The 26,128-nt window shown below is 36.7% G+C and overlaps 1 long non-coding RNA gene across 1 annotated transcript; it reads left to right on the top strand.

Moving 5' to 3' along the window:
• The first annotated feature begins 859 nt into the window (after positions 1-859).
• Positions 860-26,128, top strand: LOC145673815 (uncharacterized). Its single transcript, XR_014128821.1, has 3 exons — positions 860-945; positions 1,717-1,771; positions 24,278-26,128. It is a non-coding gene; the product is annotated as an uncharacterized LOC145673815 (long non-coding RNA).

Genomic DNA, 26,128 nt, shown 5'->3' with positions numbered 1-26,128 from the left:
AGGCTCAAAATAGCTCACTTCCTCACAAAATACGTATTGTGAAGATACTAGTGGTAGAAGCTTTAACACAAGCGATACAGCGAGCGGAAAAAAATAGCTTGGGTCATGAGTCTATAACACTATAATATAATAAGTTGATTGCTATGTTTTAGTATTAAAGAGAGGGAAATTGGGGACCCCCGATCCTGGGGGCTCTGGAGCCTGGGCTCCATTGGCTCCGTCCTTAATCCGCCCCTGAATATATATACACTACAATGTTACTTACTTTGAACTATTAACATTGCATTTTCTTTTTCAAATGCCTACAAGAAACTGATGAAAAATATTGTATTATCTCTTTACAATGTAGTTGTTCCAGACACAAAAGGAAGTTGGAAAATAATAATAGTAGTCAGCTCATAAAACTACAAAACTTTCCTAAAACTTTTTAATAGTAATCAATTTCGAAGGTACGAAAAACAAATTAATATCATTTTAGAAAATATCGACACAAAGTTCAAAATGCAAGAGTAGAATGTAAGAATTTTTAAAATTTTACACCCACGAAGACCATTCTATTATATTGAAGCCAATATCAATTGAATTACTAAAGCATGTTATTTATTTCAAATGTTAGACAGTGGTGTAGAAATGTTATCTGATACACTAGTTACATGTCTAGAATTTTGCGTGTCAATCAATATATTTCTGCATTTCAATATTCAGTTTTTAGAACAAAATTATATGATTTTTGGACCGAAAATGGCGTACGATGTAGAATTAGATGCAAGGCATTGCGCTGACTCTTAGTCGTGTCTGGAAGTAGTGCGCGTTTTCCGTTAATAGCTGCGACGTATCTCTCCTGGTACTTGGCGAAGACAGAAAACATCGTTGAGAAGAGCGCAGTGAAGCCTACACAATTACCCACTGTTATATTGAGATTTTCTGTGGTTTGAGCCCTGAATTGTAAGTATATTTGTATTCAATGTACGGTAGATATATTACCAGCATTTATGCATTTTGTAGTTTTATTCAATTAGTTTTTGTTTTGACATTATTTGATTTTAATTGAAAGGTAATGATGCAGCTTAAATTTAACTCGTAACAACATGTCCGTTTCAGCGATATATTTTATTTACTCAATTAACTAGCAATTCATGAATTAACAGAGCACTATGCCTTAAAAATTTGTTAAACTTAACAATTTAAGACTTAATTATTTTTTAAAAAAAACTATAAACATATGTGTGAAACGATTTCAAGTAGTCCACATTTTACGGTACCATTTTCCCTTGATATATGGGAAAATATCTTGTATACATTTGAGTTGGTTGAGTGTAAGAAAAGGCAAACATAGCCTTAACTCTGCCGTTAAATAAATAAAAATAAATAAACAATTATAAAAATGACCATTTTAGGATTGGAGTTCAAAACCAAAATTATTTGTTTTCTATTTTTCGCTTGTAACATAAAATGACGGCCATGTTTATGTCGAGGGAGTCGCCATTTTGATATGTGTAAGCCTCTACGGAGAGTGAAATATTTCAGACTGGAATTAATGCATAGGAATGTAAGATAATTAGTGTTGATTTATGAATGTATCACAATATATTCATATTGCTTCTTTTATGGCTGAAATTAACTCTAAATTGTATTTTTAAAATACAAAAGAACAAAAAACTCAACAAGGTGTTTCACAGTAAAACAGATAAGTGCACAGTGTTCTTTCTTTTTCAGAAAGGCAAGGTGCGGTAGTAGTCATCTTTACTGCTGTCTACTTTTGTACTTGAAGGTAAGGAAAATAATTTTTCAGTTTTTAGATAATTTTGAGGCTTAATGTCTCCAGTCAGAAAGAAGAGACAAGTGAATAGTTTTTTTCTCTTTATGAAACAACACATGTCAGAAGAAACAAGTTTTGAGAAAAATGAAAAAAAATATACTACATACTATAATTTCTCTAAAAACGTCTATTTATTTATAATATACCAATTGAAGGCAACAGCTTCACAGGTGCGGATATCTCACAAAATGTGTATCTACGTGTAGCAAACACAACATTGTTGTTAATTTTGTGTGTGGCAAAACATGACGTGTCATTTTACAAAAAAAAAAAAAAAAAGATTCAACTGCAAACACACTCAAACTTAAGTTCTATAAAATAAGTAGCACCATACAAAAATACAATTTCTAAATTAACGGGACAACTATCCTACAGTCACTTTATATATGTGAAATAAGCAAAAAAAAAAAAAAAAAAACTGTGTGAAGTATCATTATGTTATAAGTTATATAGAGAATAGTTACGGTGTGTAGGTTATGAGGCGGATAGTTCATAAGAGAAAATGTTTATGATATCATTGGGAGAAGGAGAATGTGCGTGTAATAGTAGAACGCTAATAAAACTAACTGACACCACAGACTCAATACTCTGGAATCGAACCAACGACCCTTAGTACCAAAGCCATCGTTCTCTCTGAAAGGAACAGAGAAATTAAATTATTCATATTTAATTACTATTGCCAGCGGATGTATGTATTTAATTTCCAAACATATGCATATCTGGAGACGAAGCATAGGACTATATATGTTAGCCAAATTTAAGATATATAAAAGTTATTCTTAAGCTTTAATTAGATATATTTCTGGTATTTCTAGTTTAATCTGACCTTGCAAGCTGAATTTAAACATTGTTAGTTCAGTACAAGTTAAATAAGGTTGAAATTTTGGTATACTTCAGTTATAACCTCACTGGAAATATTCAGCCTTGCACTTAGGCAAAACAAAAAAAAAATGTTTTTTTTTTTTTTTTTTTTTTTTACATTCACGAGAGAAGTGGAACTAGCATAAATACTAGTTTGATATCACTATTACTGCACAATTGAAGACTTTGGGGCAAAAACCCGTCATGTCCAAAAAGTGAAAGTATAAAGGAGATAGCGTCACAAGGGTTTCTCGTCATCCGATTTTCTTCAAACTTGGCACATATATACTAGACCGAAAATAATTCGACAAGTATTTTTCTTTTGTTTCTTTCGGAAAATAGGTTAAGAAGAGCAAAGGACCCCTTTTCAAAAAAGGGCCACTTGATTAAAAGGGCCACTTTAAAGAAACTAAATTCTGCTGATGTAAAGATGGCTTTAAAGTAGGAAATACGAGTTTTGTCGTTTTAGCCAGAAAAGGGTTGCAGGGGCAATGCCCCCTTCGAAACGCGCTCAATCTTAATTGAAATTGGATTTCGATGGAACTGCTTGAAACCGTGATATGTTGTAGATGTTGTAATCCTGAAAAAAAAGTCGTAACAGGCCCAGCAACTAATCAATTACCGTTCGACCACTACAGGGCCACTTTAAAAAAATAACAGAAAGTAACGGTATTCATGATTTCGGTGGAATTGCTTGAAACCGTGATATGTTGTAGAGATTGTAATCCTGAAAAAGAATCTCAACAGGCGCAGCCACCAATCAATGACCATTTGGCCACTACAGGACCATTAAAAAAAAAGAACAGTACGTAACGGTATTCTGGATTTTGGTGACATTTCTTGAAACCATGATGTGTTGTAGATATTGTAATCCTGAAAAAAAAGTCCCAACAGGCGCAAGGGCGCCGATTTCTCTGTAACTTTGGAGGAACCCATTCATAAAAAACACATATAACAAAAGAAATACATATAAACTATATATCATAAAAATAAATGTGGTCCACATGTGCTTTAGATTGCCCGGGGTCCCAGACCTGCCAGGATCGGCGCCCTTGAACAGGCGCAGCCACCAATCAATGATCGTTTGGCCGTCACAGGGCCACTATTTTTCTTTAAGAAAAGAACAGAAGATAACGTTATTCTGGATTTCGGTGGAATTGCTTGAGACCGTGATATGTTGTAGATATTGTGAATCTGAGAAAAAGTCTCAATGGACGCAATTACCAATCAGTGACCATTTGGATACTACAGGGCCAACTTTTTTTAAAACACTAGAAGGTAAAGATACTCTGGAACGTTGGCAGAATTGATGAAACCATGAAAAGTCGTATCCCACAACCCAGAAAGGGTGGGAAGAGTAGCGGCCAACATCATTTAAACCTAGACAATATCCAGATGTTCATATTGTGGGACAAACGAAAACCCTGGAAATTCCTAGACAATTCTTCTCAGGATCACAACATCTACAACATATCACACTTTCATTCAATTACACCGAAATCAAAAATATCGTTATACCCGGCTATTTTAAAAAAATTTAGACCTGTTGTGGCCAAACGGTCATAATTCGATGGTTGAGTCAATTAAGATTTTTTTCTCATGATGAGAAGATCTTCAACATATCTCAGTTTTACTCAATCTTACCGAAATCCCGAACATCGTTATACTCGGCTGTTTTCAAGAACGATTGGTGTAGTGACCAAACGATTGGTGGTTTTTGGTTGTGTCCATTCAGACTTTCTCTCAGGATGACAATATCTACAACATATCACGGTTTCTGTCATTTTGACCGAAATCCAGAGTATCACTATCTTCAGCTCGGCTGCTTTCAAAAAAGTGGCCTCGTAGTGGCCAAACTGTCAGTGACTGGTAGTTTTGCTCATTAAGACTTTTCCTCGGAGCCATAATATCTACAACATATCACGATTTCAAACAATTCCACCGAAATCTAGAATACCGTTAATTTCTATTTCCAAAAAAGGGACCCTGTAGTGGCCAAATGGTCAGTGATTGGTGGTAGTGCCTATTAAGACTTTTTCTCAGGATCGCAATATCTACGACATATCACGGTTTCAGTCATTTTTACCTAAATCCAGAATATCGTTATCTTCTGCTGTTTTCAAAAAAGTGACCCTGTAGTGGCCAAACGATGAGTGGTTTGTGGTTGGGTCCAATGAGAGTTTTTCTTAGGGACACCATATCTACGACATATCACAGTTTCAAGCAATTCCATCGAAATCCAATTTCCGTAAGGATTGTGTGGAATCCTTTGTAATTTCGAAGGAGGCCATTGCCCCTATAACCCTTTTCTCACAAAAACGACAAAACCCGCATTTCCTACTTTGAAGTCATCTTTGCATCGGCAGAGTTTCGTTTCTTTACACTGTCCCTTTTAATCAAGGGGGGGCTTTTTTGAAAAGGGGCCCTTTTACCCCCTTAACCTATTTTCTGAAAGAAACAAAAAAAATCGTGACGATTTATTTTCGGACTGGTATATATGTGATAAGTTAGAAGAAAATCGGATGAAGAGATACCCTTGAGAAGCTATCTCCTTTACACTTTCACTTTTTGGACTTGACGGGTTTTTGCCCCAAAGTCTTCAATTAAATCAAAATGAGACCAGATTCTTACCCCTCTACTTCCATAGACCATTATTGTGAAATAAATTGTTTAAATCACATTTATTCACAATTTGAGAGCGTATTCTAGGCATAAATTTAACTCATAAAAGACGTACCTAATTCTCATCTTACCTTTCATATATTATATGACTAAGTTTTCATAATGCCTACATAAGACTACAGTATAACATAACAGTTATTCTTAAGTTCTAATTAGATATATTTTTGGTGCTTCTAGTGTAATCTGACCTTGCAAGCTGAATTTAAAAAAATGTTAAATCAGTACAAGTTACATAAAGTTGAAATTTTGGTATACTTCAGTTATAACCTCACTGGAAATAATCAGCCTTGCACTTAGGCAAAACCCAAAAAAAAAAAATGTATTTTCTTTACAACCACGAGAGAAGTGGACTAGTATAAATACTAGTTTGGTATCACTATTACTGCACAATGGATCTCTCCATTAAAAGCAAAATCAAACAAGATTCTCCCCCCTTCACTTCCATAGGCATTTACTGTGAAATAAAGTGATCACATCACATTATATTTACAATTTGGGGGCATATTCCAGGTATAAAGGAGCTGTTCCAAAAGTGCCCAATTTTCGTGTTTGCGTTGCGCGCATACAATTTGGTGTGGAAAGAGGACGTGGCCTTAGACCTTCACATATAAACAATGGTGGTCATAGCTCATCGGGAGCATGCCCAAAAACGGGCCAACAATACAATGGAAATGCCCATAAGGCGCGCATTTCTTGATTTTTTTTTTTTGTATATCTCCCAGAAGAGTTGGTACACTCCGTTGAGATTCAATGGAAGTGAGACTACACATTGAGCTCTGCAAGCACTGTGAGTGTCATCGCACTCGAGCCTTTGGAACAGGGAAATAAATCTGGTGAAAATCAAGTGACATACCATCTCCGATGCTCCGACTTTGTTGAATTGAGACAAACATTTTACCCTGTTTGTGTACATAGCCACTCAAGGCACAGTAATCGGTAAAGTACTGCACTTTTGTTTTATACGATCTTGTTCCGGATGGGGACGATTACATTATAGGATATTTTTGTCAATGTGCAAATGGAGCACGGATAGTTGAATGTTGTGCACATGTCATGCTCATTATTTGGTAGATAATAATAGGTGAAGCAATCGCACCACGTAAGAAGTCATCTGCATTCTTGGATGGTTTATTTTATTCACAAGAAGATGTATCTAGGCTCTTGAGCGATTACGATGAACCATTAATGTCAGAGGATGAGAAAATCGAAAATTGAATCCTTTTGCACACTTACGTATAACACATTACATCGCTCATAATAACCAACCGAACTGCCATAGCGATACTGGGAGTAAGGAAAACCCTGTAGTTCAGCTCAGGTGGCATATCTATCATTTTGTACATTTCAATACCACGTGTCACGCTAGTGTCATGGTCAGTTTTTTTTCTTTCTTTTTGTGAACATCCCTGCTTTTACTTTACTTTATTTTTTTAAAGATATGGTGCACAATGTACACAATCTTAACTACCATTCAATTCCACATATTTCATCTATAGCATTGCTCCTCAGCGGAAATACTACACGGCTACGGCATTCTCTTTCAAAAGGTTTGCCACATATCAAGCCAGTCTGAGCATCGGAGATGGTAACTCGCCTAATTTTGACCCGATTTAATTCCTTGTTCCAAATACTTGAGTGCGATGAAACTCATAGTGCTTGTAGAGCTCAATGTGTAGTCTCATTTCCATAAAACCCCAACGAGCGCGCCCCCTCTTTTAGGCGATATACAAAAAATATGTCAAAAACATGCATTCAATTTGGGGATTTCCATTGCAATGTTGACCCACTTTTGGCCATGTTCCCACTGAGCTATGGCCACCATTGTTCATATGTGAATGTCTTAGGCCACGATCCGTTCCCACACCAAATAGTATGCGCGCAACGCAAACAAGAAAATTAGACACTTATGGAACAGCTCATTTACTTCAGCCTTTGGTTTCTATTTTAATATTCATGCATCCAAAGCGGTAAATAAATAACAAAAAATGACTTTTCGATATTAATTTGACGTCCAAAGCATATATACGATTCATCTCAGCTGTTATTTTTTCTTCTGCGGTAATAATTATAATCCTAAATAGCGAGAAGCTGCTCTTGATATGGGTTCATGTCCGAAGAACAAGTTTCCCTTCTGATCTTATCACGCTATTACAGGATTAATCAAATTTATTTATCAGACACTTATTTTATAATTCAGTCCCCTTGCTCTCACTCATTCTGACAGACCCGATTTGCAATAATAATAATAATAATAATTATAATAATAATAATAATAATAATAATAATAATAATAATAATAATAATAATAATAATAATAATAATAATAGTTTGTATTTATGAAGTTTTTAGTTAAGTAGAAATTTTGGATAGCTATTGGAAACGCAAAACGTCAAACATCTTTCGTCTCTCAAGTATGCAAAAGCTAAATCGCAAATGTTTATTTCAAGTGTTGTATCATTCATAATTTTTGAGTTTTTTTTTTTTTTTCAGTGACTCGTGCCACACTTGCTTACTCTTCACAAATCGGAGGGAGCACGAATACCAGTTTGGGAAATACTGCTCTATTGCAACCAAGAAAAAACTGACCTATTCCACCTTATGCAGAGTCGTTTTGACGTATGATTAGTGTCATTGTAAAGGCCTGACTACTGCAGGAAACATATGTTAGTCGAAGTCTTTAGTATGGCACTAATCACGCGTCAGAACGACTCTGTATAAAGCCCACTATGTCCTGTTTTGAAAAAAAAATATGAAGTTTCCAAAACTACCATAGTTTCAGAATTTAAAACGAAACCCCATTGTTCACACTGGCATGTCGTATCTCCTAAAACGAACAAGAAGTTACGTTTATTGCCTTTTCGTGCTAGGGCTTTTAAGAGTGGTAAAATCAAAGCGGTACTTCATTATATTTGATGTTTTTTTTTTTTGTAACCAAGTAGCTAGGCTAACATGTACTTTCCGAATGTGGTCCTGCGCTCGATTCCCATTATATACTTACGTTGGATACAAGTCCAGTATTCATTTCAATCCCGTCCTACTTTGGGACATGACAACATAGTCGAAAAAGGGGGCACGGTGTCAGTAGTAGAGCGATTTCATCTGATGTGTAGGGTCACTGGTACTTGGTGGCCAGATACGTTTGTGGCAGATATAGTCGTATCCGTGGGTTTTCTAGATATAGTTCCTTTCTCTCCAAACTTCTCATTCCACCAATTCTTCCATCATAATTCACTTGGATTAATAATCCATCTCCCTTAGCTTAAAGTGGATAATCGTGAAAGCTAAACTCAAAGATATGATTCATTTTCATGTTTTTCATAGTCGAAAAGGGACGAAAAACTACCCAAGTCAATCATTTGAACTATGAATCTCATAGTTCATTTGATTGATTTGGGTAGTTTGCCGTCCCTTTTCGACTATGAATTTCACCAATCTGTATCTCTCTCTTCCACCTGTACTCAGGTTGAAAAGTTTATTGTGTGAAGTTTTAATTGATAATTTATGTTTGTTTAAATGTCGACTGAGAGCAGGGAATTTGTGTTATTATTTAATTCAAAATCGTTTGTCGTTGCGAATTCTGTCGAGGAATTTGAAGCTTGAAATATATAAAACGTTAATCATGACTATTGTTCTTTATGGTTGTGAAACATGGTCGCTTGCTCTCAGGGAAGATTGAAAGTATTTGAGAACAAGATAATGAGACGAATATTCGGACCCAAGAGGAACGGAAATGGGGAATGACAGCTACTCCATAACGAGGAACTACATAATTAGTACAGTTCACCAAGCATTGTTAGGGTCATCAAATCTAGCAGGCTCAAGTGCCCAGGTCAGGTAGCCAGGATGGAAGAAAGTAGGAACGCTTTCAAAGTCCTAACTGGAAGACCAATCGGAAAACGACCATTAGGAGGACCTAGGCGCAGATGGGAGGACAATCTTAAGATGGATCTCGCAGAAATCGGAATGAAAAATAGAAGCTGGATCCAGTTGGCTAAGGAGAGAAGTCAGTAGAGAGCTTTTGTGAATGCTGCATTGAACCTTCGGATTCCTTAAGCCATACAGTTATTTAGTTTGTTGATTTTTATCACAATTTTATGTGATTTGCAGTATTTTTACTAACATTTTGTATTCGAAAATATTTTTATTACACACATCAAAATTAGTTTTTACAGTCTTTTGATCCCATTTATACAATTTACTACACGAACAAAACTGTACCTGCTTCAACATTTCAAATTAGTATTTATTACACTGTTGGGTATGATGTTTACCTTTATTATGCGAAATATGTATTCTTGAAACATTAAATTCCATGTTATTGGAAAAAGTGGTTACCAATAAAATAATCTTTGTGTTAAAGTAGAAGAAAAACTACTTTCTTTTTAATCTTTGCCCTTTATTTATAACAAAATGAAATGCAAATTCTTCGCAGGTAAGAGATCAAATATCTTTCTAAACAAACTGAACAACGAAAGAAAAAGATATCGGCCATTTTCTTCTATTTTTTACCTATCCCAGTACACTCCCCCTGAGGCATCTGTTTCGTTTTAAAAAAACGCCTACAGCCACCAGACGATGGGGATTGTATTTGGAAGTCAACGTCTGTGGGAGTATAGCCATTCAGTGACCGCGAAAACTATGTATTTGGCACTAATATCGGTCATTTTGGATTATTTTTACATCTCTCGGTAACCCCCCGCAGATGGTCCCTGGCCCGCAGCCAAGTGGGGTGAATTTGGAAGTCATCGCTAACGGAAATGTCACCATTGAACTTAGCGACGGAGAAAACTGTGTATTTGGCACTAATATCGGTCATTTTCTACTACTTTTACATATTCCGGTATACGACTCCCTGAGACCCCTCTGGTTGGAATTTTGAAAACACGCTTCGACTTGGTCTTTGGCCTGGACCAAGGTACCCGTGTCCAAAATTTGGTAACTCTCGGTCCACTCGACTGGTCCCCAGACCGCACTCTGACAAGCAGACAGACACACTCGCAAACGAACTCTTTATTTTATTTATATTAGATTTGCTTACGAAGTGTAAATAAAGGCCCCGCTCATCAACTGAGTTCAGTGAGTGCCTTTCCAGAGAACAAATAAAACGTCTAATCCAATCTGCTGCAATCCCAACCACTAAAGCTTATGAGAGCCTATGGCATACCAGACAATGCATGTTCAATACGGTATTGCGTGGCCAGCACATTCACATTTAACACAATTATTTTGTGTTCTCTAGCAGATATCAACAATTCACAATTCTGCTGGTTCAAAATCAACAGTTGATTACAATCAGCAAAATGAAATCTAGTGAGTTTTACGTCCCACGCTTATGCCGGCTAGGCTAAAGGAGACGGTGATGATGTGAAATGAATGGTGGAATGGTGGAATGAAGAAAGTTAGAGGGAACGGTAGAAGCCCAAGGAATCCTACGCTCAGAGTGTTTGTCCACCACAAAGTTTACTCCCCAAACACTAGATGTGAACGCTCTACCACTGAGCCACCGCGGCCACTATTATCAGCAATTTTGATGCATTAATTTTCTGCTTGGATCCCTGAAAAAATGCGCATCTCACTAAATTTGAAAGACATAGTCACTGTAAAAAAGTACTTAAAGAAAACAAAACACACTACATTCAATTACTAAATAATAAAGGAAAATCAATGTTTAAAATTGTTTCTAGATACCGCTGTATTCGTTTCACCACTATAATCACCTACTAATCCTTCAGATTGTAGTGAGAAAATTCGAACTTTTATATCCGCGACTTTCCTTCAGAACCGCCACTAATGTAAGGTAAAATAGTATGCGTTCAATAAGTTGCCTCCGCCAAGTGAACTTTGTGGTGGACAAACACCGTGTACGTGGGTTTTCTCTGGGTTCTCCCGTTTCCTCCCACTTTCTTTATTCCACCATTTTCATTCATTACTCATCATCACCGTCTCCTTTAGCCTAACCGGCATAATCGTGAGACGTAAAACTCAAAGATTTGATTTCATTAAGTCACGTGACTCAAAGGTCTCGTCGTCGAATGGAATGCGTCAGTGAATGTGGCGCTATTCGTTTAATCACGCCTGGAGGTATGCGATTACATAAGTCCAACAGATGGCGTTGGTGAACGTGTCAGTATATCATTTAATCATGTCAGGAAGTAAATGGTTGCAAAATATTTTTGTAAATAACATATATTTTTTCTGTTTATAGGAGTAAGATCCGGCACTATTCTTGAACGTGGAAGACTATTTCAAACGTAAGTATTGATTATCGTATCACATTTTCAACGAACTTAAATAGTTCGTAACTGAATTCTCTATGTCTGTCCTCGTGTGTGTGTGTGTGTGTTATTTGCGATTCTTTTTTTCAATTTTGAGCCCTCCATTGGATCTTCTTCTTGTTCACCTCAACCATAGGTTGGTGAGCAACATGGACATTTTAAACTTTTTTCTCTCTCTTTTGGGAGAACTGTTTCATACTTTGATAAAAGCCTGTTACAAGTTCATGCAATAATGTATTGCATGCCATTTGTTTACAACACATAGTCCAAAATAAATCATTTCTAAATTAGTGATTGTAGCGATACGATCAAGATCTCAAGGTTTAGTTTATTTTCCAAGCGGTGATCGGGTTAGTAATCAATGTTTTCCATAGAGCGCAGCACATACATCGAGTACAAAGCATGGTATTGCCATCTGTGGCAGAAACTGGAACTATCTCAATAGTCCCCATTTTTTTTCTCAATATCTGAAATATTCTAATCAAAATCCTTCTTTTATTCTGTTTTCCCTGAACATCAATAGAATTCATTCTTATATATCATATGAACAATCATCACCATGTTTATTGTTTACTTATATTATAAATTCATGCCACTGCAGGACATTTACTTCTCTTTTCAGTACTATCTGAGGAGATTAACAGTTTGTTATTTCCTTTTTTTTTTTACTTAAGCTACTACTTGCTGAAGTATTTGCGTGTTTAGTGTTCCTATTTTATTTTCCAAAGTTCAATACAACAAACAAATAACCTAGTTTTATTCGAGGAAAAATATTTAAGGCAGTAAAAGCGAATGCATTTCAGTCATTTATATAGTAAGTAGCACCATTAAAGAAAAACACGACAAACCAATGGCAGGGCCGTAACTTGCGGGGCCAGGGGCAAATGCCCCCCCCCCCTTCCCCGAAGCTTCCTGCCGTTCGAGAGGGCCCACTTAAAGACAAAATTTTCTTACGCCATATACGATACGAACATGAAGAATCAAACAGGTTCACAAGCTCCTCCGTGGCTAAGAGGTTAGCATGCGCGCCTTTGGCGTGGGAGACCTGGGTTCCATTCCCGGCGGGATCTCATGTGGTGCGGATTCCACGTTAATCAATAGGTGCATGTCTCATATAGCCTCGCTGCTGAAAAGGGACGTTAAAATCAACTAAATTCAAACGGGTTTACTATATTACATAAACACGACCACATACTAAATGTAAATAAAACAAAAAATGAGTCTTGGGCATTTTTCAGTAAAAAGTGTCTACTCTTAGGGACCGTAGAAATAATATTTGTTAGCATGGCTTTGAGATTTGTCAATTTTGTCCCCTTAATTAATTTGTCATTTATGGAACGGGTCCAGGGGCGTGCGGGAGGGCACGCAGGCTCCGGGGGCCCACAAAGAGAAAGATGAAATGAATGGGCCTATTTTCAAATTTTGCGAGGGTGGCCAAAAATGTTTTTCTAGGTGTCCCAAGGTCCCAAATATTAATGCTTTCCCTCCCTCCAAAAAATATAAGTTACGGCGCTGACAACAAGCATCTCAGTCTTTCATTCTGTGCATGACGCCAATCCTAACAATATACTGTAACACTAATAGATGTCGCTACATTCGCTATCGCTTCAGTTTGTGAAAAATTTTATTTCCTTTAAAATGTTTTATTTTTAAAAATGCAAATTTATGCTCTAATTTTTTGTGAGTACCAGTGACGGTGTAAGGCTAACTGGGGTCGGGGCCAGTGAAGTAGATCGGGACCCCTTCACGAACAATCATGATTTATACACTGCTTTTTTGACATTCATTTGCATAATCATTGTTTGTTTGCTCCTCCCGCTTTCCCCGTTGGTGTGTGTGTTTAAACCATCTTAATCTGGGGTATATGAATTAAATGGGGGGAGGACACTCAACATCCCTGTCTATTTTTTTAATGCTCACAACCGCCTTTAGGCTGGTATCTATACATAAAACCGGAGCAGAACTACCATTGCATATTTTTTTAATTCATTTTTCACCACAGGACAGGATAGAAAAAGAACTAGGGATACAAGTGTAACTGAAAATACCACCCACGACAGGAATAACATAATCTTAAGAACAAAGAAAACGTAACAACAAAAAATCCAGAATTTATCCTACAGCTATATCATCTTAGTTCAAACGCGTACTGTAATTAGATGGAATATTGGAAGTAATGCTCCTAATAGTAGATATAGAGAAAAATTTGCGTACAAATTGTAACAATGAGCTGATATTGAAAAAATTGCAAATGATAATATAACCGATTACGATTTCAAAAAATAAGCTCTATGTTTCTAGAATGTTCTCGTTCGGTTCTCGCCTTTGGTGTTTCTCCTGTGTAATTTCTCATATGGTTAAATTTATTCATGGTTTCTCACCTGTCTGAGTTTATGCTACATGAGTTTTATTTGATTTGATTTCTCCCCTACAATTAGCCCCATTCACTTTAGCATTCAGTTGTTCAGTGATTATACAAGATACTTAAACATTTTTTTTTACCGAACTATCAGTAAATAATGGTTAGAATAGATTCCTCTTCTGTGTGTCTTCTTCATTTATTTTTACTATGTTTCTCTCCAGTGATAATATACGATCTATTTAATAACATTGCTTTTGCCGAAATATCAACGAATAGTGAAAAACTAGAATGTTTCTCTCCTGCTTGTCTTTTTTACTATTGTTTCCAAATTTCACACTTGTCTTATGATCATATTATTTTGTATTTAATAATTCAGTCATGTTTATATTCTGTCATTTATGACTGTTTCCATTACCACTTACTAACATACTTAGTATTAAGAATATAACAAAAAATCCTGAATATATTGAATAATTGGGGATATTATAGATGAAATATGTGAGCACAGAATTCTAGTATCGGTTGTACTATCCTACTTTTCATTACCTCTCATCACCAGTCAATTGACAGATCTTGATGGCTTTTTATTATTCTTTTGGTATTTTTGTATTTTTTTATTGTCTTAAGTTGAAACATGAAACTACTCTCGACGATAGTTCCATTACCTGATTAGCCTGTGTACCACCAGCATTCAGATTGCTACCTTCCTTGCTTTGATAGCTGCGAAAATCCCATCCATATTATCAAAATCCAAAGTAGATGTTATTTCATTTTAGATAGAAAGAATAGCCAGATTTGTGAGTCTTTCTTGACTCATTGTGGAATGCATGTATGATTTTATCAGCTTCATTTTGCTTAAAGACCTGTTATATGATGCGACAGGTACGGGCAGTGTTATCAAAATCTGAAAAGCGGTTGCCAAACTTTTGTAAGCTTCAAGCCTTACTGAAGACACATATTTCAGTATGCCTTGTGGGGAAAAGTCAAGTTGTTCTTTAGCCCTCTGAGCACACCTTAGTGAACGGATTATATCCTTACAATACTGAAATAATTGTACACCATCCAGGTCATTCGAGTAGAACAAAGCCAAATCAGAGTAACATGCTTTTAGCCTTTCCGTACTCTCATCATCTAGCTGCTGCACAAAGTTGGTGATAGAACACAGGAATCCCAACCTGTCGTTCAGGTCACGCATCTGAGTAAAACGGTCATACATTTGTTGTCTCATCTCATCTAGAATTTCACTGATAGAGCTTCACTTCGGCCTGTGCAGTCAGAGGTTCATCCTTTGCTTCTTCTCCAGCCATACATCTCCTTCTCCTACTGCGTGTACCCACAGTTATGTTCGATTCTGTGCAACTTCTTTCAGCTGCGGATATGATTTCCTTGGCCAGCTCAAGCCTCCAGGTATCAATCGACTCAACCAGGCCCTGTACCTGAATAAGAGTCTGATTGAAACTCATAACCTGTGATTGAAGGCATTTTTGGATCCGATCAATATATGGGAGAACTTCGGAGCAGAAATACAGTAAAGTGATGAAATTAAATGACTGGATGGTTGCAAGAAGACTAGCATCTCGTTGCGTATCAGGCGTTCCAGTGTCACGCATTTCTTCTAACACATCAATTACAAATAAATAAACAATGACATTTGGGAAGTAAGATAGCAGACGGGGCCCCATTACTTGCATCATAAGACCTTAGAATGTAAACAACACAATATACTTCGAGATTTCTTTTATTATATTTTAATCTACACTAAACTTTTTTCCTTTAAATTTCTATGAGATTATTGAACAGAGTGAAAGTTTTATTTTATTCATATTATAATTTTACATTTTTCCTTTAAATTTATTTGGGTCCCAAAGAAAATGAAAGTTTTATTTTACTTATTTTTCGCATACATTCAGCTTTATTCTTTATTTTTTGGGGGGAGGGCTCCAAGAGAGTGAAACGTTTTTTTTATTATTTTTTTTTTCACCTACATTCAACCTTTTCCTTTATATTTCTTTGGGAGTCCCCAAGAGTGTGAAAAGTTTACTTTATCTATTTTGTCACCGAATTTTAGCTTTTACATTTAAAATTCTTTGGGGGCCCCCAAGATAATGAAACTTTTAATTAATTTATTTTTAATCTACATTCAGTTTTTGCTTTAAATTTCTTTGAGGATCCCCAAAAGAGTGAGGCCCTAAGCTATAGATTTTTTACCTTATACGGAAATCCAGCACTGATTTTTTTTTATTAGAGAGATATTTCTGTTGGTTCATCCGATATTTGGTGTAATATTGATTTAACTATCTTCCGGGGACCCCACAAAGTGAGGCCCAAAGCCGGGGCACAGCTCGCTATCTCCTTAAGCCGCCACTGGTGAGTACTAAACTGTCCTGGCAATTTGTCGACTTATAACTTAAAGAGAAGTTACTACAACCATATATACTATACTAAATATTAGGAATTTACTGTTTTGTAGCACAAGTCTTGAGGGAGAGGGCAAGCAAGATATGAATTAGTGGCAATATATAGTGAAGGGTCTTGTCAAAAGTTCAAACTAAGAGATAAAAACTTACCTGATAAACTAATTCTTGTATATAAGAAGTAAAATATTGGGTGTTATTTCGTTAGTCTGAAGCAAAAAAAAAAAAAAAAAAAAACTGTAACTATTTACCGATGCGGCTTCCTTCAAGAGCTGCCAATGTAACGGGCTTTGTAAATAGGTAAGTGAGAATGGAGTCTGCAGAACTTAGATGGTCGTTTTGCAATCGGTTCGCACGCGTTCAGGCTCACTATCATTGAAGTTCGTGTTCACTAATCTCAATGAAATTTACGATAGCTCAAGATCACTACCCGCAATAAAGCTCGTGCTAGGTCGATCTTGCGCTCACTATCCCCAGTAGATGCTCATTTTCCGTAATGCTCGTAATCAGTATCCCCAATGGGACTTTATCTCCCTTCAGCTCGCGCTCACTAGCCTTATTGCGGCTCGCGCTCACTATCCTGAATTGCGCTCATGCTTCCTCATGTTCTCTCTCACTATCTACAATGGAGATCATACTTCATCACGTTCGTGCTCACTATCCCCAATTGGGCTCTGCTTTGTGTTCACGCTCCTATTCCCAATGGACTTATTCTCTCCTGTGTTCGCGCTCACTATCCCCAATTCGGCTCATGCTCTTTTGTGTTCACTCTCCTATCCACAATAGGGATTATTCTCTCCTGTGTTCGCGCTCACTAACCTCAATGTGCTCGCGCCCACTATCGCCAATTGGGCTCATGCTCCTTTCTATTCATGCACCTATCCCCAATGGGGCTATTATCTCTTGTGTTCGCGCTCACTAACCTCATTGGGCTAGCGCTCACTATCCCCAATTGCGCTCATGCTTCCTCGTGTTCGCTTTCACTACTAACCATGGAGATCATGCTCCTTCGCGTTCGCGTTCATTAACTTCCTTTGTCTCGCACTCACTAGGAGCCGGTCTTTGGTTTGCTATCCACTTACAGTCGTCGCTGTCACGTGTGCTGGCGCTCAACTGTTGAGGTCGAACCTGATTATGCCGGAGAGCTAGGCTAGCAAGTTAGTGTATCCTTGCCCCAGAGAAAGACTTCTGCACAACATCAATAAGAAATTACACGCCATCGGTAGCCCATTTTTAGGTCTCCGGATGGAATAGTGTTGCCAAGGAGACGAGAAATAATGTTTAAATTTGAGACGAGATGAGAAGCAGTGCAATCCTTGCCTCGTTTTTGAGGCGAGACGAGAAAGTTTTCTCGTTTTATAAATTTTTGTACAAAATTTATTCCCTGATTCTTTCTTAATTTCATCCAGAAGGTATCACAATCCTTCTGCATCGCGAAAGTTCCACGAAAGGTGTGATATAACAACATTTATACTTCTTATAATTAATGTAGTATAATGTGCGATGATGAATTGCGTATTTTTAAATGTTGAAAATGCATTTCATTGTGTTCGTACAATTACTTTATCAATTCAGTTTTTACACTATAAGTGATGAAATATTGAAACATATTTGAGATCCAACACTTGGGTGAATTGGTATATATCCTAACTGTATATAAAACTACATGAACTAACATAAAATAAAGGAGTACTTCTGATTGACGTGGAGAGTTGACATTTGGCATGGTTGTAGCTTTCCGGAACTAACCAATGGGAAAATTGCCAAAAGTGAATATTTATAATTTTAGGGGGTCTAAAGGGGCGGTGAAGAAATTCCCATGTTATTTAAATGGGTCTTTTTTGGGCTTACAATCTCATATTTTAGGTACTTGGAATAGGAATAGAAACTTGCTCATTCCTTTTCGTTAGCGTTATCTAAGCAAATAAAAAAAAAAAAACATAAAGTGATTTTATAGGGAACTGAAAAAAAACTTTCCCATGTTTTTTTATATGGGACATCTGCACCACAAAATGTTTAGGCACTTCTGGCAGGATTAGAATGATGAAATTTGGCATGATTGTAGCCTTTCTTGACTAATCCACAGGAAAATTCCCAATATCGAATATTTTTAGTTTTTAAGTTCTCTAAAGGGAGGGTGAAAAAATGTCCGTGTTATTTAAATGGGCGTTTTCTTGAGGCACAAAATCCTATCTATTAGAGAGTTGAAACGCGAGAAAAAAGGTTGAAATTTTGTAGAATTGTCGGTCTAAAAGGTGCGAGGCCGTAGGCCGAGTAAACACTGGAGTTAGAGGTGAAAGCCTCAGCTTTATCAAACTCAGGAAATGTTAAGAGCAAATGCAAGAAACCCACTCCTAATGCAAAGGTTGATCACGCCAGGTTGCAGACTGAGCAAAGGCGGGGGAGCTTCGCCTCCAGCTAGTATATATATATATATATATATATATATATATATATATATATATATATATATATATATATATATATATATAATCTACATGAACTGACGGTCATAAATTAAAGGGGGAGTTCCGGTTGACGTGGAAAGTTGAAGGACTCCGCACATTCCTTATGGAAATTAGATTTCGGCAGAATTGCTTGAAACCGTGATATCTTGTAGATACTTTCCTTCTGAGAAAAAGTCCCAATAGGCACTAAATAAATCACTGACTATTTGGTCAGTACAAGGCCACTTTCTAAAACAGCCGAAGATTACAATATTCCGGATTTTGGTATAGACTGAAATTGTGATATGTTGTAGATATTTAGTCCTGAGAAAAACTCTCAATGGGAGCAACCGCCAACCACTGACCGTTTGGCTACTAGGAAGCTACTTTATCCAAACCAGTAGAAGGTAACGATATTCTGGATTAGGGTAAGAAAGTCTGAAACCGTGATATGTTGTAGATATTTTGATCCTGAGAAAAAGTCTTAATGGGCAAACCACCAATAACTGATCTGTCGGCCACTGTATGACCATCTCTTTTAAAGCAGCCGAGTATAACAATATTTCGGATTTCGGTTAAAATGAATGAAACTATGATATATTGTACATGTGATTCGGAGAAAAATTGTTGTTTCGGACCAAGCAATTGTAGGTCAGTTGGTAGAGTATTTGTTAGCCTGAGGGAGGTTCAGCCCGGATTCACCTTACTATCTATGTTTTTTCCGGGTTTGCCTTTGTCCCACCCATTCACTTTTTCTCAGGACCAAAATATCTACAACATACCACGGTTTCAGTCTTTTCCACCGAAATCCAGAATATTGTTACCTTCTTCTGATTAAGGCACTTTGTAGTGGACAAACGATAACTCATTAGCGGTTTCGCCAGAGACTTCTTTCTCAGGATTAAAATATCTACAACAGACCAGAGTTTCAGCCTTTTCCACCGAAATCCAGAAGATATTTATCTTTGGCTATTTTCAAAAAATTGTCCCTGTCGTGGCCAAGAGGTCAGTGATTTTTGGTTGTGCCTATTGAGACTTTTCTTCTCAGAATATCCACAACACATAAGGGATTTCACCAAAATCTATCGTATTGTTTTCTTCGGCTATTAAAAAAAATTGGTGTTGTGGTGGTCAAACGGTCAGTGATTGGTGGCTGCACCCATTGAGACTTTTTCTCAGGGTGACAAGATGAACAATATATCACGGTGTCAATCTTTTCCACCGAAATCCAGAAGGTACTTATTATTGACTGTTTTCAAAAAACTGGCCCTGTAGTGGCCAAACGGTCAGTGATTGGTGGTGTGACTAGTGAGATTTTTCTCAGGATGACAAGATCTATAATACGTCAGGTTTCAGTCATTTTCACCAAAATCCTTGATATCGTTATCTTTGGTTGTTTTCAAAACAGTGGCCCTGTAGTGGTCAAACTGTAAATCTATTGTGGTTGTATCTATTGGGTCTTTTTCTCAGAATCTAAATATCTACAATATTTCATTGGTTTTCAGACATTTCCACCGAAATCCAGATATCATTATTTTTGGCTGTTTTCAAAAACTGACCCTGTAGTGGCCGAAAGGTCAGTGATTGGTGGTTGTGCCTAATGAGACGTTCCTTTTTTTTCAGGATCACAGCATCTACAACATATCACGGTTTCAATTACTCCCACCGAAATCCTATTTCCATAAGTATTGTGCGGGTTCTTTGGCATGATTGTAGCCTTCCCGGACGACCCCACAGAAAAATTGCCAAAAGTGAATATTTTTAATTTTTAGTGAGTTTAAAGAGGGATGAAAGAATTGCACATGTTATTTTTTTATTTACAATCTTGTTTTTTATGTTCTTGAAATTGGAATAAGAACTTGAAATTCGGTATGTTTGTACGTTTTCTATAGTATTGCTTAACAAAATCAGTAAAAATAAAAAAATAAAATATTCCAACTTTACATTGGTTTTATGGGGAACTGTAAAATCTTCCCCATGTTATTTATATGGGACACATTTTACATCTGAAAATTAATGCACACTTCCTATAGAGATACAATTACTTAATTAGATATGATTGTAGCTCTTCAAGACTAAGCCATAGGAAAGTTTGCCAAAAGTAAATATTTTGAATTTCAGAGAGTCTAAAGAAGTTATGAAATAAATTCCCATGTTATTTAAATGGGCATTTTTATTTTTGAACCTATAATCTCATATTTTAGGTACTTGGAATTGGAATAAATACTTGAAATTCGGTGTGATTGTACGTTTATGTTAGTGGTAGTTAAGTAAATAACCAAAAATAAAAACTTCTAACTTTAGAGTGTTTTTATAAGGGACTGTAAAACCTTTATGTTACGAGTATTTATATGGGACATCTTCTGCACCACAAAATGTTTAGGCCGTTCCGGCAGGATGAGAATGATGAAATTTGGCATGATTGTAGCCTTTTGGTACTGACACACAGAAAAATTGCCAAAAGTGAATATTTTTTATTTTTTTATTTTTAAGGAGTATAAAGGAGAATAAACAAATTCCAAGTTATTTAAATGGGCGTTTTCTTGGGATGCAAAATCTTATCCTAACTATATATAACACTACCTGAACTGACATAAATTAAAGGGGTACTTCCGGTTGACGTGAAAAGTTAAAATTTGGAATAATTGTATCTTTCCAGGACTAACCGACAGGAAAATTGCCAAAAGGGAATATTTTTAGTTTTTAGGTTGTCAAAAGGGGGGATGAAGAATTTCCCCATGTTATTTAAACGAGTAGTTTTTTAGACTTATAATCTCATGTTTTAGGTACTTAGAATCAGAATAAAAACTTGAAATTTGGTATGCTTGTACGTTTTCTCTAGCATTACCTAAGTAAATTAGAAAAAATAAACATTTCCAGGTTTAGAGTGGTTTTATGGAGAACTGAAAAATCCTTCCCATGGTACTTATATGGGACGTCTTCTACACCCCAAAATGTTTAGGCCCTTCCGGCAGGATTAGAATGATGAAATTTGACATGATTGTATCCTTGCGGGACTAAGCTACAGGAAAATTCCAAAAGTAAATATTTTAATTTTTAAGGGGTCTAAAGGGGGTGAAGAAATTCCCATTTTATTTAAATAGGCGTTTTCTTGGGATAAAAAAGCTTATAATTTCGATAGTTAAAATAGTAAAATAAACTTGAAATTCGGTAGAATTGTGAATTTAAGAGGTGTGAGGCAATAGACCGAGCAAAGGTAGGGTAGGGGTGTGGGGGCGAAGCCTCCAGTTGGACAAATTCAGGAAATATGAAGAGGAACAAACGCACGGAATTCACTGTTGATGCAAAGACTGATATGTAAGAGATGCGAGGCTGTAGACCGAGCATACACGGGGGCCTGGGGACGGAAGCCCCAACTAGCCAGAAACGGGGAGGGTACTTTGTGCCCATCAACTTAAAATACGAAATTGATGAGACACACTAACGTTCATATTGAACGACATTAAGGTATTGGCTTTAGCTAAACATGTTGAGCAATAACGTATTCTCTTACAATTTTAAAGAAACGATTAGAAGCGGAATTACAATATATATAACTAACTAACTAACTCTATGGCCTATGGAACCCGGAGGTTAAATGCCGCGTTCACAAAAGCTCTCCACTGACTTCTATCCTTAGCTAATTGCATCCAGTTTTTACTTTGTATTCCTATCTCTGCGAGTTACATCTTAATATTATCCTCCCATCTGCGCCTAGGTCTTCCTAATGGTCGTTTTCCTATGGGTCTACCAGTCAAGACTTTGAAAGCGTTTCTACTTTCTTCCATTCTAGCTACATGACCTGCCCACCTAAGCCTCCTAGACTTGACGACCCTAACAATGTTGGGCAAACCGTATAAACTCTGTAGTTCCTCGTTATGAAGCTTCCGCCATTCCCCATTCTCGTTCCTCTTGGGTCCGAATATTCTTCTCAGGATCCTGTTCTCAAATACTTTCAGTCTATGTTCTTCCCTCAGAGTAAGCGACCATGTTTCACAACCATACAGAACAACATGCATGATTATCGTTTTATATATTTTAAGCTTCAAATTCTTCGACAGAATTCGCGATGACAAGAGATTTTGAACCGAATAGTAACACAAATTCCCTGCTTTTAGTCGACATTTAATTTCTTCGTGAATATGATTTTCGTCTGTTAATATTGATCCTAAATATTTGAAAGTATCCACTTTATCAAAAGTATTATTTAATATTTTAACGCTTCCACAATTTGCAGTATTACGGTCCGGACGCACTTCCATGTATTTAGTTTTCTCTGCATTTACTTCTAAACACATGTCCCTGCAAGCGTTTGATAAGATCTCTGCATTTATTTCTATTGTTCTCCTATCATCCCCTATTAAATTTACATCATCAGCATATGCCATAACCTGGTGAATGAATAACAATATATATATATACCTTAGTGGGAACGAAGTACCTCACACCCCGTTGGTAGTCTGAGGGTTAATGTTAGTTGACTAAAACAATGTCGAGCGTACTTATTTCAGTCAGTCCAGATAATTATCGGAATAATATGTTCTTTGACTGGAGGTAAACAACACATTTCACTGCAAACAATTAGGAATTATGTATATTCAGCTACACGTGTACTGCGGGGCCGTGGTGGCTCAGTGGTGCCGGTGGGTGTAACCGAGCGGTTTGAGGCGTTAGGTTGACGATCGTGAGGTAAAACCCATTGGGGGTTCGAGTCCCTATGTAATAGCAAATATGGAATTTTAATTGTCCTCGATGTTTCTGTGTTCGTGTCCCTGTCGAGTCTAGTAGTCCTGAAAAGTGCTGGAAGTAGAAAATATGTCAGGATTTTTTTTTAAAGTAGTAGAGCGTTCACCTCTCGTGTAAGGGGTACCGGGTTCAATCCCAGCTACCACCAAGTGAACTTTGTGGTGGACAAATACCGTGTGTGTGGGTTTCCTCGGGGTTCTTCCGTTTCCTCACACTTTCTTCATTCCTCCATTTCATTCATGTCTCACCATCACCGTATCATTTAGCCTAGCCGGTCTTACTGTGCGGCGTAAAACACAAAGATTTCATTACACTTGTACTGAAATTATGTTCGAATGATGAATGCGTTTTACCAAATGAACTCAAGACAAAGTATCAGCAGCATTATTCCTCTTACTGCGAAAAAGGTCTTGTCTAAAGACATAATTCATGTATGGGCGTGGAACCTAGGAAGCGTACTTTTACCACGTGTGAAAACTCAAACATTGTGTGAGTTATGTGAGCTACTTACATATGTGAATTAGAATGTCCATGAAATTAACATTTATTTATGTTTTAATTAATTAAATATTTATTATAGGTTTAAGTTGTTTTAAACTTGTATTAACAGCTAACTCCTGCATATTTCAATATCCGTATCATCTAACTACTTACTATGTTTAATTTTTCAGGTTCCAAATTCACAAAACACAGTACTGAGAGTGCTGGAAAAACTTAAACCTTGGTTGTAGCACTCAAAGAAGAGAATCATGACGGCTAAGACATTGCTTGCGGCATTATTAGCCATGTACGTAATTCGTTTGAATAAAATGCCAGGAATACGCAATTGCATCATGACTGGCTTCATTGTGCTACTAATTCTTGCCACACGAATATGGCAAAATGACTACATCATCATCTTGAGGCTAGCTACTGAAAAGAACATCCCTATTCGTCCCATACTAAAGTATACAGGTCAGCTACTCCACCCTGCAAGCTACGCATTATTGCTATTTACGACGGTCAACGTTCTTGGTGTAATTTGTATGGGTTTGCCAGATGTGTTCCTTAACATTGATTTCTATGTCCTCGGTATTTCTCAATTTATATTGTTCGGTTACTTGTATGTCTTATCACGTCCTGTTCTTCAACGTGTAAACAACTAGTTGTAAATCCAGGAAACGGAAAAAAAATTGACAAAACCAGAAACAAAAGTAAAGAAGAAAATGACAAAGGTGAGAAACACACAAAGAGACATTCCATGACAGAGAAAACGAATCAAAAAAAAAAAACTATTTACACCAACTCCACCCTCCATGAAAAATTATGTGTATGCCGAAGATATCTTAAAATGCTATGTTTATTGTCATTTCTTTTACAATTTTAACTTTCATATAAATTTATAATTATTTGGAGACAAAAATTCATGAAGATAATGCTGTATACTCGTTTTGAAAGCTCGTAGTAGAGATAATTCCTCGCATTCAAATAAGAGAAAATGTTAATATAGACATGCAAGGAAAAGTTAATCGTTTCAGAGCTAGGGCTGTCCAAAAACGTGGAAACGCTAGATTTCAACACGTACTATTTCGAATTTGAGAAACTATGCGCTGGCGGTCCATATCAGCCTTAAGCAAATCACACATACGGAATCCAAGAATATATGTTTCCATCAATGTGTGTTTGGTGTACAGGGGAACGCCCAGACATGCTCTCAACAAAATATTCAAATATGCTCTGAACTTAAAGTGGGTCCAATTTAAGTAAAATATAATCTTTGACAGCAATGATCGGGAAATGCTTCGGCGGGAATTTGGAAGTATTAGAGATCGCCACCGCCAGCGCCAGGGTCCATCAGCTTTGAAATAACGAGTGCCCTGTTTTGTCACACCCTTTAATGTCTAAAAAAAATGTTAGATATAATTGGATAAAATACGTCACAGTATACATTATGCCGAACACAAGGAACCATAAAACTAGTAGATCCTGACACTTTGGACCATTCATCGAAGCATTCTGTGTTCACTGTTGTCAAAGATTAAATTATACCTACTTTGTCCCTCCTCGAAATCATAGCGTATCAGACATTTCTGTTGAGTGTATGTTTGGCTATAATGCCATGTAGTTAATCCTCTGCACACCCATTCCTCTGTGATAAAATACACATTTCTGGATTGCGTGTGTACGAGTTCCTTTATGCTTATATAAATCGTCAATCCACGATTTCTCGAATTCGAAATAGGACATGTTAAAATTGTGATTTCCCACGATTTTGGACAACCCTTTAAAACTATGCACTTTCCCTTACAGGTCGATATGAACTTTTTATTGTATTTTGAGTTGTTGTATCCTGATTTGTAGCTGTTTTCATTACAAAAAATAATTATATCTTATTTAGTAATATATGTGCGTCACTGGTTGGAGTTGGAGTGTCAGTGTAAGAAGTAATTGTGTTAATATGTGACACCTTAGAAGAAAACTAATACACATAGTTTGCTTGTAATTAGTGTATATTTTATGACTCATATAGTGAGAAATAAAGA

The sequence above is a fragment of the Thermobia domestica genome, chromosome 17 (assembly GCF_964235325.1).
Source record: "Thermobia domestica chromosome 17, izTheDome1.hap1.1, whole genome shotgun sequence".
Lineage (NCBI taxonomy): Eukaryota > Metazoa > Arthropoda > Insecta > Zygentoma > Lepismatidae > Thermobia > Thermobia domestica.
Note: the sequence above shows the minus strand (reverse complement) of the source record. Positions and strands in the feature narration are given on the sequence as shown.